Below are 14,813 nucleotides of genomic sequence, written 5' to 3'. Positions count from 1 at the left end.
GGCACGAGGAGAGGAGCCATCTCATTCCCTCCCCTCCCTTTTCTCTTCCTTGGAAATGAACAGTGATGATTTTAAAAGCATGCAGGGATCCGCACCCTAATGCTAATATTATGCATCATGTGGACAGAATAACGATGCCACCTTGTCAAGCTCTGCGCCTGCTAACACAACCCATTTGCCGCCCTCCGGAATCATAAGGGCTTTGATGAATGACCGGGCGATATCTCCCCGCTGGCCTGACTCCCGCAGCAGCCGCCCCTTCCCCCCTCCTTCCGCCTCATTCCCCGTCCTCAGCTTGCCAGCTCTGGGGGGAGAAGGCGAAGTACTGGGGGAGAAGACTCCAGTGCCGAGCTTGCCGAGAGCAGGGTCCCGGGAGTAAAGGGAAAGGGGAGAGTGGATTTATGATCTGTGTATACTTTCTGGCTCCAGATACCAGCAAGCTAAATGGATGGAGCTATTTTCCGAACCCAGGGCTGAGAGTTGTGGCTCGAGATGCTGTGGCCATGTATGGTGCACTCTATCCTCTTTCTTGATCCGGCCCACAGGCAACAAACATCCCAGTTAAACACAGTGCAATAACAGTTTTTTGTTTTTGTTTTTGTTTTTTTGCCTGGAAAGCCCCAGAACTCCCTAACCCCCCCCTTCCCCGTGACCAACGACTGCCTACCCTGCGGTGACGCGACACCTGGGTTCTGAATCTGTTACCAACACCCTCCTAGCCATCCCTTTTACAACAAAGAGCCAGGGTTGCATTCGCGATTTTGACTCTGGACTTTCGTTCTCCGAAGCCAGAGACCAATAGATGGGGGAAGCCCGGAGTCCCAGATTCATAGTTAAGCTAATTAATGAATTTAGGGAGTGGGCGAAAGACTCGAATTTGGAAGTTTGGAAAATAAATCGCTAGGAGCCACAAGACACTCCTTTACAGGCTCAGTCAAACCTGACTCTGATGCTTCTGGTCGGATCTTGCCCGAGTCCCCACTACCTCTACTGACTTTTCCTGGGTGCATTTCCTGTGTCTTTTTCAACACGGAGTTTTGCAGGATTTCTGGTCGTCAGCGTGGCCCGCTGCTCATACTCCTTTCAGTAAAGATTCAAATCCCGTTAGACATTTTGGCCCAAAGCTGAAGGGCTGTGACAATGATTTGGGCAGGTGACCAGAGCAGGTGTTGCTCTAGTTTCATCGCCGCAGCCGGGTGGTTCGCACCAACCAGCATCATTTCAAAGTTTCAGGTCACTGCTTTTCCCCCTCCCGCGACCGGCTTCCATCCCGTAGTTCTGCTATACATTTGGTGGCTCACAGGTTCGTCTTTAGGTGGAGCTCGGATGATCTCTCTCTCCTGCAGTGAAATGTTCTTCAGTACCTCAAGTATCCCTGATTTTCTTGTTTGTAGGCACTTTCCTTCACTGATCCTAAGCCTGTGTCTTAGCAGATGGTTATTTTTTCTTGTAGTGGCTGATAAAGTTGATGTCCCGCTGGCTAGCCTTTTCCTAACCTTGATCTTCGTTGTCCCTTAGCTAGACGGGACTTGAAGCCCTTGCCAGTCTGGTGGGACCTATCAGGTTTTGCACTTCTTTAGTGCTAAAGTCTTCAAGAAGCTTCATGCCATTATAAGGCAGTTAGGACTTGAGCGTAGATTGAGTGTATTCCCTACGTTAAAAAAAAATCACGTCTTAAAAACAATTCCTATGTTCAAGGTAGCATGCGAGGTTTTGGGCATTCGCGAAGGATCTGGGATTTCGTCAGTGTGGGAAATTCTATCCCTCTAATCCAGGAAGATCTACTTGAGGCTTATTAGTTAAAGTCAGAGGAGGGATGTGAAGGCAACTTTTATTCAGTACTAGCTTAAAGCTTTAGTCTGCCAATCTGCCTTTGCAGTAGCGGGACCTGGGCAAAGAAACAAAGGAGAAAAAAACCACAGTCCTAACTGTGGAGAAACCTCCTATCTAGTAGGGCGAAGAAGTCCCACAAATCATTGTAAAACTATTAATCCCAAACCCGCCAAATAATCAAGGTTCTTGAATTGTTACCGACCGCATCTGTGAACTGTAATGACGTGCACGTATGTAATTCGTAGGCAGAATAGGGGAGAAAGTCTAGCCTGGTTAACCACCAAATAACGGAAACTAGCCTCTATTTTCCAGATCATAAATTGAGAGCAATGCAAATTTTTGTCCGGCATCTCCCCCTCCCCACCCCCCAGTAATATTTATGTACTGGTTTAAAAAACAAATAGAATACAGCAGCGTCTTGCTATAGGCTGCCTCTGTTAGGTCTTAAAGGGCAAAGAATAACCCAAGTTTTGCAGAGGTTGTGTCAACGTCAGCTAAAAGTAGGAGAGGTGAGACTTCCCAGAAGCCTCAATCTGGGCTGGGTTGGGTCGAGTTTTGCAATTCTCGCCTATTTCACTCAAACCTGTAATTTCCATACCCTAGGGCCAGCAGATCCCCTTGGGTTTATTCAATTGGAAAGTTCAGTGGCAACTCTAGGTTTCCCTGACTTCAGTCCTTCCTGTGTTTCATGCTTCTAGCTTGGATCAGGGCTCTGGCATCCTTGTAGGAAGAAGGAATTGGGTTAAAATAAAGCAGAAGAAAAGCGTCCTAATTATCGATCTGACACCTAGATTATCGATCTTCCCTTCTTTAATCATCTACTTATTGCTCTTTTTTTTTTTTTTTTTGAAGTATTTATAATTACTCGGGGCTGGACCTACTCGAGGGACTTGTATCTGTGTAAGGATGTGATCATCTAGGTCTTTGAGAACATTTTAAAAGATTCATTAATATTTACTCTATATTCAGCGAACACCAAATATAATAAAGGAGGTTTGCATTTTGTAGAATAGAAAAAGACGGTTGTAATGAAACTATCCTTATTTTGTCTATCTGGCTTTTCTTTTAAAAATATATAACATATTTAATATGCAACTTTCAAAGCTGTCTTGCTTGTTTGTGATTCTCCCCCCCCCTCCCTTTTCTGCTCCCTGTATTTATTTATTTTTATTTTTTTATATTTTAATGACCCTTTTGACTTTTTTTTTCTTTCTTTTACAGTCCTTTTTTCCTTTCTACTGACTACAAATTAAAAAAAAAAAGATAAAAAAGAAAGCCTATATAGCAAATATGCTGCATAAATAAATATCTAAACAAATCTCTAAATTGGCCCCTAAACACATGCACATCTTGTTTTATATTATAGCTTATATATAAGGCATGCTATCAGTTAATAAATAATATTTTGTAATAATATAAGGAAGATATGTTTTTAAAGAGCCAATTTAGAAATTTGTATATCTCAAGAGAATATCATCTCTCTGCTAGCATGTTCATCATATGATCTCTGGAATTGTGATTGGTTTGTTAATTAATCAGTTAAGTCTTTCAAAGTTGGTTGTATTTACAATGCTGCTGTTAATGTAGAAATTATTCTTCTGCTTTTTCTCATTTCATTCTTCCTCTGTTCAAATAAATCTTCTCAGGTTTCCCTGAAACTCTCATATTTTTTATGGTACAATAATATTTTGTTACATTCCTATACTATAATTTGTTCAGTCATTCCCCAATTGATGACTATCTCCTTAGTTTTCATTTCTTTTCTACATCAAAAATTAGTTGCAATAAAGATTTTTATATGTGGTCCCATTTCTCATTTTTGGATCTTTTTGGAGTATAAAACTTGGAAGTGTTGTTGATAGGTCTTTGGGCATACATACAAATTGTTCTTCACAACGTCTGCACCAAATCACAGCTCCAGCAACAGGCCATTAATATAACTTTTAGTTTATAATTAGTATAACTTTTTCTGCAGCACTTTCAACAACTGTCATTCCCCCCCCCCCATTTTTTATCTCTGCAAATATGATAGGTGTGAGGTAGAATCACAGTTACTTTAATTTGTATTTCTCTAATTATTAACAATTTGCAATGTTAAAAATGTTTGTTGATAGCTTGGATTTTCTTCTTTTGACAATTTCCTAGGCATTTATCTTTTGGAGAATGGCTCTAACTCTTATAACTTTGAGTCAATCTTTATGTATTTTGGATATATGACTGTACTTTGAGTCTTTTTCAGAGGGGTAGTAATATGTTTTAATAATTAGAAGAGGAGACCGTGGAAGAGAGAAGAAGAAAAAGGAAAAGAATTAAAGAGGAAGAGAAGAGAAAAAGGAAGAATAAAGAAGGGGAAAGAAAGAAATAGGAAGAAAGAAGGATAAGAAAGCAAGATTAAAAAGGAAGAAATAAAAAGGTGGATAAAGAAAAAGAAATTAAGAAATAAAGGATATAAATATCTGGCATTCTCAACTTTTAGAGGGGTGCTAAACTGGGAAATAATTTTTGTACTGTCATAAATTGAGAGATGATTTATTCCTCATTGAGGAAAAAGCCATTAACATCTTGGTTTAGTCTGTGGGAAAATAATTTCTTTGATTGAGTTTCCCCTGAAGACCCCCTGAAGTCTTCTCTCCACTCTTTAGAACAGCCTGCTCTTTCCTGTCTCCTGGAAGGAGAGGAGAAGCTGAGAGACCCTGGGAGAAAAGATGATTTCCATCTTTTTCCAGCTTCTTGAATTTCACTTTGCATATTTTTGCCTACTTGTTGACTTGATTCTTCTTTTACAGATGCTTTGAATGCCAGAGAAAGAAAAATCTTTGGAAGAAACATTCATAATCAAAGCAGTATTCTTATAAGCAGTTATAATTTTTGGCCAGGGTTATAAAATGAGCCATAACATCTTTCCCTCAACTTCCACCTCTACCCTCAAAGATCTCTTATCCTGAAAATAAGAGATAAATAAAGCAGAGGGTAGAAAGAAACATGAGAAATGGAATGGGAAGAATAAATCCAAAAGCAAGTCAAGTGATGATTTTTTTTTTCATGGCTGAGGCTTGAAGTTGAGGCACTTCCCCAAGGTAGATCCTGCCCTCCTATAGCCTTGGGCCAGCAGCTGTCTTCATTCTGAATGAGGCACCTCTGTCCGGGGTCTCTGAGGCTTTCCTCTTAAGCTTTTTTTTCTCTGCCAGTCTTCCTGTTCTTCAGTGCTTCCTCAAACAGATGCTGGATGACAGACAGCTTAAGTTTCAAACTTCCAGTCAGATCCAATTTAGCTTCTGAAATTGGAGGTAGAGTCTCATACTCTCTGACAAGACAGAGGAAGCACCTTGGGATGGGTTGGGATTTTGGGATAAGACAGCAGTCCCTCATCTCCCTGAGAATAAATAACAAAGGGTTCTTCTCTTAAGGGGCCACTTTTATTTGAATATAGGATAACATCATAGCTCTCTATTCAAACACAATCAGGTACTTCTTAGGAGTATGATAGTTGTCTTCTGATGAGGATGCTACTAATTACATTATTACTGTACTGCTTTCTGTAGCTGAAAGCAGTGTTAAAGGTCCATTGGTAGAAAGGGAGACACTTTTGAATACGGTTTACAGAGGAAGAGATGGATTTTGTATATTCTCTAGTCTGATCTCCCCTATGAGAAACTGTGTACATCTGTGAGAGAGCTAAATGGGATTAGGTGTATTGTTAATGGTCAAGACAAGATCAAAGCCTTGTGTTAATCAAGCCCATGTTCCAAGTCTCATTGAGACTGCTCTGAGCTAATGTTTCAGGGACAGGATAGGGGATAGTGTTTGGTGATTTTCTTTAATCAGCACTGGCCCTGACTTCCTAACTAGATCTTGGTCTTTTTGATGAGAGATGTTGGGCAAGCAATAATAATGACAACTAATGACATTTATATAGAGGATTATGGTATGCAAACATATCTCATTTGAATCTTTTAATAATCTTGTAAAATCCTTGTTTTAAAGAGGCAGAGATCTGGAGGCTTAGAAAAGTTAGATTCCATCACTGTACTGAGGACAAATATATTCCAAATTATTTTAGGTAATTTTCTGACCAGGGATCAGTTATTTCCAGTTATTTCTTTGTTTTTTGTAAAGACAGATTTTAAGACATGATAGAAAAAATAAAATGTTTAAAGAACTTGAATGTTAAGTCTGACATTCTTGAGCACTCTGAAATTATTTTTTTTTCAAAGTCTGGATATCTAACTTTCTTTCAGAAGAAGGGCCTCATACAGGCATAACCTCGCCCCAGCAAAGTAGGCCCCTAGAATTTTCCTTCTGGGGATACACATTGCTCTAGTGCCTTGGAAAGAAACAATGATACCTCAGATACTTTAGAATTCTGTCCCTGGGCAGAAATCCAAAACTTTTCACATTGGTTCTACCATCAGCTGAGGCCTGACTTCATTCATGGTGAACAGATCACACTATGATGGGTCTTTAAGACCAAAGACCCAGCCTCTTGGGCTGCTAGAACTCAGTGCACATATTACATAGTTCCTCTGCCTCTATTCCATCTCCCAGCAGGTATCATTTCTTCCCACCTCCTCCCACTTTCCTCCCCGAAAGCCCCATTTCAGCTGTCATCATTTGTATCCTTCAAACTCTTCTCCATAGTCCATTCTTTCTACCAAAGTGCAACTGGCTCTAGGGATGTCATTTTTTTCAGGAATACCCAGGGCTTTGGGTCAAATTTAAAACTTTTATTCTCTTTTTCTTCCTCCCTTCCTCCCTCCTCCCTTCCCTTCCTCCTTTCCTTCATGCTTTCTTTCCCTCCTTTTCCTTCCTTCCTTCCTTCCTTCCTTCCTTCCTTCCTTCCTTCCTTCCTTCCTTCCTTCCTTCCTTCCTTCCTTCCTTCCTTCCTTCCTCCCTCCTTTCTTCCCTCCTTTCCTCCCTTCCTTCCTTCCAAAGGTTTCGGGAATTATACATAGACATGTTTAAATTTCTTCTTACTGATGATAGTACTATTTTTTTATGTTGACATTTGAAACTAAAGACAAAACCAGCTGTTTCTCTGGGAACATACACAAAAAAGCAAAATATAAAAACATAAAAGAATCCCCATTATAGCTTGCTGTCCCCCTCCCCCAAAAGCCCAAACCAATAAACCAAGAAGATTCAATAATTCAAACTTTCAGGGCCTTGTTCACTAAGGGAGGCCAGAGGATCACAGTTTACAGTGCTCATTGGTGAAGAATTTATCATCGGTAATTTTATTAGCTTTAATTCAGCCAACAGGAGCTACTGTTACTTACAGAGTTCTTTTCCCTCAAGCACTTTCCTTCCAAGAGGGCACATATTCTACAGGCTGGCATTTCACTAGTATCATCTAGCAGGACTTGGGAGAATGACAAAAACTTCTTAAACATGCTCCAGCAAGGGAAATAATATCAATCTTCCAGGAAAACTCAGAGTAATGAAATGCCTTAATGATCATTTGTTATTTTCAGAGTGGATCCCAGACCTGGGTGTTAGCAAGATCTGGTTTGGAATTCTACTTTAGATTCTTAGAAACTATGTATTCCTAGGTACACCAATTAATTTCTATGTACCCCAGTTTCTTCATCTATTACATAGGGATAAAATTATAGCACTTATCTCATAAAACTGATTATAGGATCAAATGAAAAAAATTATATGAAGCACCTGAACACTATATAAATATGAGTACTATTGTAACAGTCTAATAAGGCTTCTTAAAGTCTCAATTGAAGCATGTTAGTTACTTTGCAAACTTTAAAGCAATATAATAATAATAGCTAACATACCTGCCACCAGGGCAGCTAAGTGCATAGTAGATAGAGTGCCAGGCCTTCCTGAGTTAAAATCTGGCTTTGGATACTTCTTAGCTGTGTGGTGCTGGGCAAGTAATTTAGCTGCTTGCCTCAGTTACCTCAAATGTAAAATGAAAGTGATAATTACATCTACTTCTCAGTTATAAGGATAACTTCTTGTTATAAGGATAAAATGAGGCAATATTTGTCAAAAGTACTTAGAATTGTATCTAGCACAGAGAAAGAGGAATCATAGAAATGTTTATCGTTGTTTAGTCATTTCAGTTAAGTATGATTCTAACCCCATTTGGGTTTTTTTGAGCAAAGATACTGGAGTGGTTTTTCATTTCCTCCTCCAACTCATTTTATAGATAAGAAAATGAAGCAAACAGGGTTAAGCGACTTGCCCAGGGTCACACAGTTATTAAATGTCTGATGCCCAAATTGAAGGAAAGTTTTCCTTACCACAAGCCCATTGTTCTGGACTCTGTAGCACCAACTGCCTCTAATGAATGAGTACTCATTCTGGTGAGGTCAGAGGTCACAAATTTATCTGGTAGGAAGAGATCCTTTTTTAATTCCTTAGGGCTAGGAGCAGAACTGTAATTTTAATTGTTTTTATAAAGTGAACACTGTTAATCTGTCTTAAGTAGTTTTCTCAGTATGTATACACACACACAAATATATATACATATATATATATATTTATATTTAATGATTTGGCCTTCCATTATTAGGTGATAAAGAACCCCATAATAAGTTATAAAGTCTAATGGTGTAAAGTCAGGTTGACTGGGTTAATTTGTCTTTGCAAACTGAATGTCACCAGATATGAGCTCACTGTTCCTGAGGAACCCATTAAATCACGTTGGTTCAGAAGGTGGAGGGACTCAATGCACTCCTACTGTTTCAAGAAAATATGATGCACATACAGATTTAGATCCAAGTATGGAAATTAGACGGCGGGCCCCTCAGGCTTTCTGGCAGCCACTGGGTTATTAAGGAAGGAACAACAGCTGCTCCAGCTATCACTGGAAAAGATGACAGGCAGGGATTAGACCTCATATCCAGTCCAGCTCCTCTTGGAGGATCGACCCAGGCCCCCGACACTGACTGTACCCCCGGTCACATGGAATGTCCCAAACTGAGGCAGATGGAATTCCTGATGAATGAGTTGAAATGGTAGAGGGATAGGAGGGTGGGAGTTGAACGGATTTACTAAGGGGCTTTTCTATGGCAGGCCAACATGAGGGCAGCCAGGCTGCCTTTAGATGTTAACCAGAGGCATTTGTATGCTCTGTCATTCACCCTTCAAAGGAAGGTGTCAAATGTCTTGATGAAATTCCTCTCCCACTTATCCAGACACAGAATCAGTCACCCTGTTGACAAATGACAAAAGGTGAAACTGTTGAGTGGGGCTCAGGATACAAGCGATCCACAGCCACTGGAAGACAAGTTCATGTTGGCAGGAGTTATGATGTCATAATTAGTGCTGGAAAATCCAACTATCAGATCATGGTCAAAGTTTAAAGTGAGGATCTGGAACTGGAAGATTGTAAAGGTAGGAGGGAGGTGGGGGAAACAAGGAGTGCTAAAGAGAAATGAACTCAGACACAGCAGCTTGCTCTTGTCAAAACAACTTAATACAACAACCCAAAGAGTTACATATGGGATATCTGGAAATAAGCGCCACTACAATTACCTGATGATCTCACTGGAAAATGAGCTTCCTCCAAAGGGTAAATGGTATATCAAGATGGAAAGCACAGTCATTCATTCAACAAGCAATTACTAAATGTCTACTCTGTTCCAGATATTGTGCTAGGTGCTGGGAATACAAATAGTCCTTGCCCTCAAGAAACTTGCATTTGATTGGGGGAAAACAATGTGGAAACAAAAAGAAATGTACCTCAATTAATGACAGAATATTGGAAAAGCTCACTTGAATCAATAAAATTATAAAAGAAACTAGATAAAATACATAAAAGATGAAAGGAGAAAAGACAGCTCTAAGACTCTACAAAGAGACTAACTTTCTACCTTGTGAGCCCAGCAGAAAACTGAATTTAAGGGAAACTTCATGAGGAATCAACAAATGCCTAAAAAGTCTTCTAATGCCCAGGAATTGTGAGTTTATCTTTTGGCCACAAGCACTCTCTAAATTTGAGTCCATTTGCTCCCATAATGCACAAATATGCAAGGCATGAGTATATCCTTACTTTTGGGGGGGGATGTTCTGTAACAACAGTAATATACACATATATGTGTACATATGTGTGTGTATATATATATGTATATGTATATCTGCTTAATAAATGCCCTCTCTAAAAGCTAATTAACACTGGCTGATATCAACAGGGACCACAGTGGTGGATACTTATGAAGAAAGTAATAGAAACTCTATGGACCTATAGAGTTACCCTTGGATCTGTGAGTAGTAATATCAGCTGTCCTCTGAGGAATCTATCCTAGCAGTGTGAGTGGGAGTAGGGGAAGATTGTGTTGGTGACTCATGACACACTTTAAAGCATAATCTGCATTATTATTACTTTTTCCACCAAAAATCAACAAGAAAATAAATCAAGTCCTGATTTGTAGCATTTGCTGATTTCTTAGTTATAAATACTCATACTAAAAATTTAACAACCCTTTCTTGGCCATTATAAGCTGGCTCCAGCACACCACTTGAGTCAGAGTAGTAACCACAGAAAAGTTACACTATAGGAAGATACAAAGTAATTTCTGATAAGAAATTGTTAGATTATTAGCAACTGAAGAGCTATAGATAAGCTTTTTGAAGGAGGTTCTACTTGTGTTGAGCTTTGATGTTGTATTCTATGAGATGGAAGTAAGGAAAGAGTGCACTCTCAAAATGGAGGCAATTTAAGTAAAGGGGTGGAGATGTATGTAAGGAAAAGCAAGCAAATCAGTTGGGCTGGGATATAGCGTGCTTGAAGGAGAGAACTCCTGGAAAGTTGGGATTATGACGGGCTTTAAAACTCAGAAGCAAAGAGTTTATATTTTATTCTGAAGGAAAGAGGGAGCCAAAAGAACTGGCCTCTAGCTTTTAGTTTTGCCCATACCATTAATTTACTTTTGGGCTTTTCTGGTCCATTTTGCTCATTTTTTATATGATGGATTATCCAGCCTTACATCAAGTTTTTCTGAAAGAAATTAGAATGTGCCAAGCAAGTCATACCATCACCATCACCTTTATTATCCCTATCTCTAGGTCCAAATGGAAACTTACCAGAACCCTGAACTTGAGAGCCTTGGGGATAGCAATTCCACTATTTCCCTCCTCACTCTACACCTGACCGATCACCTGCCGTGCTTCTCGCCCAAGTCTTGCAGCCATTATTAAAGGGAATAATTATTGTGAATAAGGAGCCTTGTCAATGACTAGTGATTACTGTTGAAGTGAGTAAACCCTGGGAATGGAAGCACTCCCTGCCTCTCACTTCCTAATTCCAAACTGATCTTGCTTCAATCCAGCCCCTCTTCTCTCCCAGCCATCATCTCAGAAAGCAAATTCTGTGGTGATGAGTCCTAGCAATTGTTTCTGTGGGTATTATGGCCCAGAAAAGAAAGTCCTTACCACCAAAAGCCTTGACACTCTCAAATGGTTCAATAACAAAAATTGATTTTGATAAAGAAGTGTTACCATTTTCTTTCTTTCTTTCTTTCTTTTTTTGCTTCACCCTAAGGGCTATGAGACCTTTTCATGTGACTGTTTCTAAAGTCTTGAATTGAAAATTTAACAATTTACTCTCATAAGAATTAATTTGATACCTGCCAACTAGGGGAGAAGGTAGAGGGAAGAAGTGGAAAATTTGCAACAAAAGGTTGTGCAAGGGTCAATGTTGGAAAAATTACCCATGCATATGCTTTGTAAATAAAAAGCATTAATAAAAATTAAAAAAAGAAATTACATTAAAAAAAATTGATTTGAGCAGGCTCCAGTACATCCTTGGAAGCAGAAGTCACGACTTGTACATCATAAATAATTGTCAGGATAGAAATACTTGAATACATGATGGCAATTCTCATCAAAGAAGCAGAAGAGTATGAGTGATAGAAAACAAAAACCTCCATATACCTCAATTTATTCAGTTATTTTCCAATGGGTGGATGCCCATTTAGTTTGTGATTTTTTGTCATTACAAAAAGAAGGGCTGCTATAAAATTTTTTGCTCATAATAATCCTTTTCTTTTATCTCTATTTTCTTGGGTATAGATTTAGTATTGGTATTATTACTAGGTCAAATGGTTTGTACAGTTTAATAACTGTTGGAGCATATTTCCAAATTGCTCTCCAGAATGGCTAGATGAATTCACAGTTTCAACATAGGCACATTAGTATTCCTGTTTTCTCACAGTTCCTTCATCATTCACCATTTTTCTTTATGTCAACTTTGCAGATCAGATGGGTGTGAAGTAGAAACTCTAAAGTGTTAAAAGGATAAATGTTGAACAGATAGAAAAAGAAGCAGTGATCATAGAGAGCCAGAATGAGTTCCTCAAAAATGGTCTAAACTTCTTTCTTTCTTTTCTTTTGAATAGGGTTACTAGATTAGCAGAGATGAGAAATCATATATTTCACCTACATTTTATCAAAGGATCTGGAAGAATTTCTCATTCTATGCTCATAAAAATGCAGAGTTGTAGGGGTTAGCTAAAAGGCACAATGTAAAAAGGACCTGTTTTCCTATTTGACTTCAGACATTTAACATTTACTAGCTGTGTGACCCTGGGCAAGTCACTTAATCTCAATTGGATTGTCTCCCAAAATGTATATATATATTTGAAGGGGCTCAATGATAGTTATAATTAGGGAGACTGAGAACTGATTGGCTATACCCAAGATTAATTGCTAATGGTTCAGTACAAACTTGGAAGAAGGGATCTAGTGGAGTGTCCCAAAAATCTGTGTTTGACCTGTCCATGCTCTTTAATATTTTTGTCAATGACATGGATAAAGGAGTATCTTAGGGAGTAGACATGAAATTTGCAGATGTTACAACGATAGGAAGGATAGCTAACATATACATTGATAGACAGGACTCTAGAGATCTTGACAAATTAGAATATTGGGTTGAATCTATTAAAATGAAATTAATTAGGGAGAAATGCAAAACATTATACTTGTTATTTGAAGAAAATCAGTTTCACAAATTCAAGTTGGGAGAAGTGTGATTGGATGGGCATTTGTCTGAAAAAAGATTCAGATATGTTTATAAGCTTAAATCTCCATATTAGTCAATTAAGCCTTGACAGCAAAAAAGAATTAATGCAATTGTAATCTGCTTTGAGAAAACATATACAGTCTAGGACCAGGGAGATTATAGGTTCATAGTACTTTGTCTTAGTTTTCACACAGAGTTTTGTGTTCAGTTCTGGGCAGCACATTTTAAAAAGGACTTTAATTAACATTGGGCTTGTTAAGAGATGCACGTTTACCAAAGATCCCAGCTTTTGGGATAAGAACTTACTGTTTGATAAAAATTGCTGGGAAAATTGGAAACTAATATGGCAGAAACTAGGCATTGATCCATACTTAACACCATACACCAATAAGGTCAAAATGGGTTCATGACCTAGGCATAAAGAATGAAATTATTAATAAATTAGAGGAACATAGGATAGTTTACCTCTCAGACCTGTGGAAGGGGAAGGTTTTTATGACCAAAGCAGAACTAGAGATCATTACTGATCACAAAATAGAAAATTTCGATTATACCAAACTGAAAAGTTTTTGTACAAACAAAACTAATGCAGACAAGATTAGAAGGGAAGCAATAAACTGGGAAAATATTTTTACAGTCAAAGGTTCTGATAAAGGCCTCATTTCCAAAATATATAGAGAATTAACTCTAATTTATAAAAAAATCAAGCCATTCTCTAATTGAAAAATGGTCAAAGGATATGAACAGACAATTCTCAGATGAAGAAATTGAAACTATTTCTAGTCATATGAAAAGATGCTCCAAGTCATTATTAATCAGAGAAATGCAAATTAAGACAACTCTAAGATACCACTACACACCTGTCAGATTGGCTAAGATGACAGGAAAAAATAATGATGATTGTTGGAGGGGATGCGGGAAAACTGGGACATTGATGCATTGTTGGTGGAGTTGTGAACGAATCCAACCATTTTGGAGAGTAGTTTGGAACTATGCTCAAAAAGTTATCAAACTGTGCATACCCTTTGATCCAGCAGTGTTACTACTGGGATTATATCCCAAAGAGGATATAATATAATATAAAGAAGGGAAAGGGACCTGTATGTGCACGAATGTTTGTGGCAGCCCTTTTTGTAGTGGCTAGAAACTGGAAACTGAATGGATGTCCATCAGTTGGAGAATGGCTGAATAAATTGTGGTATATGAAAATTATGGAATATTACTGTTCTGTAAGAAATGACCAACAGGATGATTTCAGAAAGGCCTGGAGAGACTTACACGAACTGATGCTGAGTGAAATGAGCAGGACCAGGAGATCATTATATACTTCAACAACAATACTAGATGATGACCAGTTCTGATGGATCAGGCCATCCTCAGCAACGAGATCAACCAAATCATTTCTAATGGAGCAGTAATGAACTGAACTAGCTATACCCAGAAAAAGAACTCTGGGAGATGACTAAAAACCATTACATTGAATTCCCAATCCCTATATTTATGCACACCTGCATCTTTGATTTCCTTCACAAGCTAATTGTACAATAATTCAGAGTCTGATTCTTTTTGTACAGCAAAATAATGTTTTGGTCATGTATACTTATTGTGTATCTAAGTTATATTTTAATATATTTAACATCTACTGGTCATCCTGCCATTTAGGGGAGGGGGTGGGGGGGGTAAGAGGTGAAAAATTGGAACAAGAGGTTTGGCAATTGTTAATGCTGTAAAGTTACCCATGTATATATCCTGTAAATAAAAGGCTATTAAATAAATTTAAAAAAAAAAAAAAAAGAGATGCACGTTTAGGATGATTAAGAACCAAGAGATCACAGCAGAAGAACTTTGGTTAAAGGAAGGGAATAACGGTTAGCTCACTGGTGAGAAGATTTAGGCCATCCCATGCTAGGAAGAGTCAGAGTTATTGTCTGAGCAAGCAGAAAAGAAATCTTATGATGGAAAATATGATCAAAGAGTCTGAAGAAGTGAGAGATGAGGT

Source organism: Sarcophilus harrisii, chromosome 4 (assembly GCF_902635505.1).
Source record: "Sarcophilus harrisii chromosome 4, mSarHar1.11, whole genome shotgun sequence".
In the NCBI taxonomy this organism is placed as follows: Eukaryota; Metazoa; Chordata; class Mammalia; order Dasyuromorphia; family Dasyuridae; genus Sarcophilus; species Sarcophilus harrisii.
The sequence above is the reverse complement of the archived record's forward strand: the minus strand, read 5'-3'. Positions refer to the sequence as shown.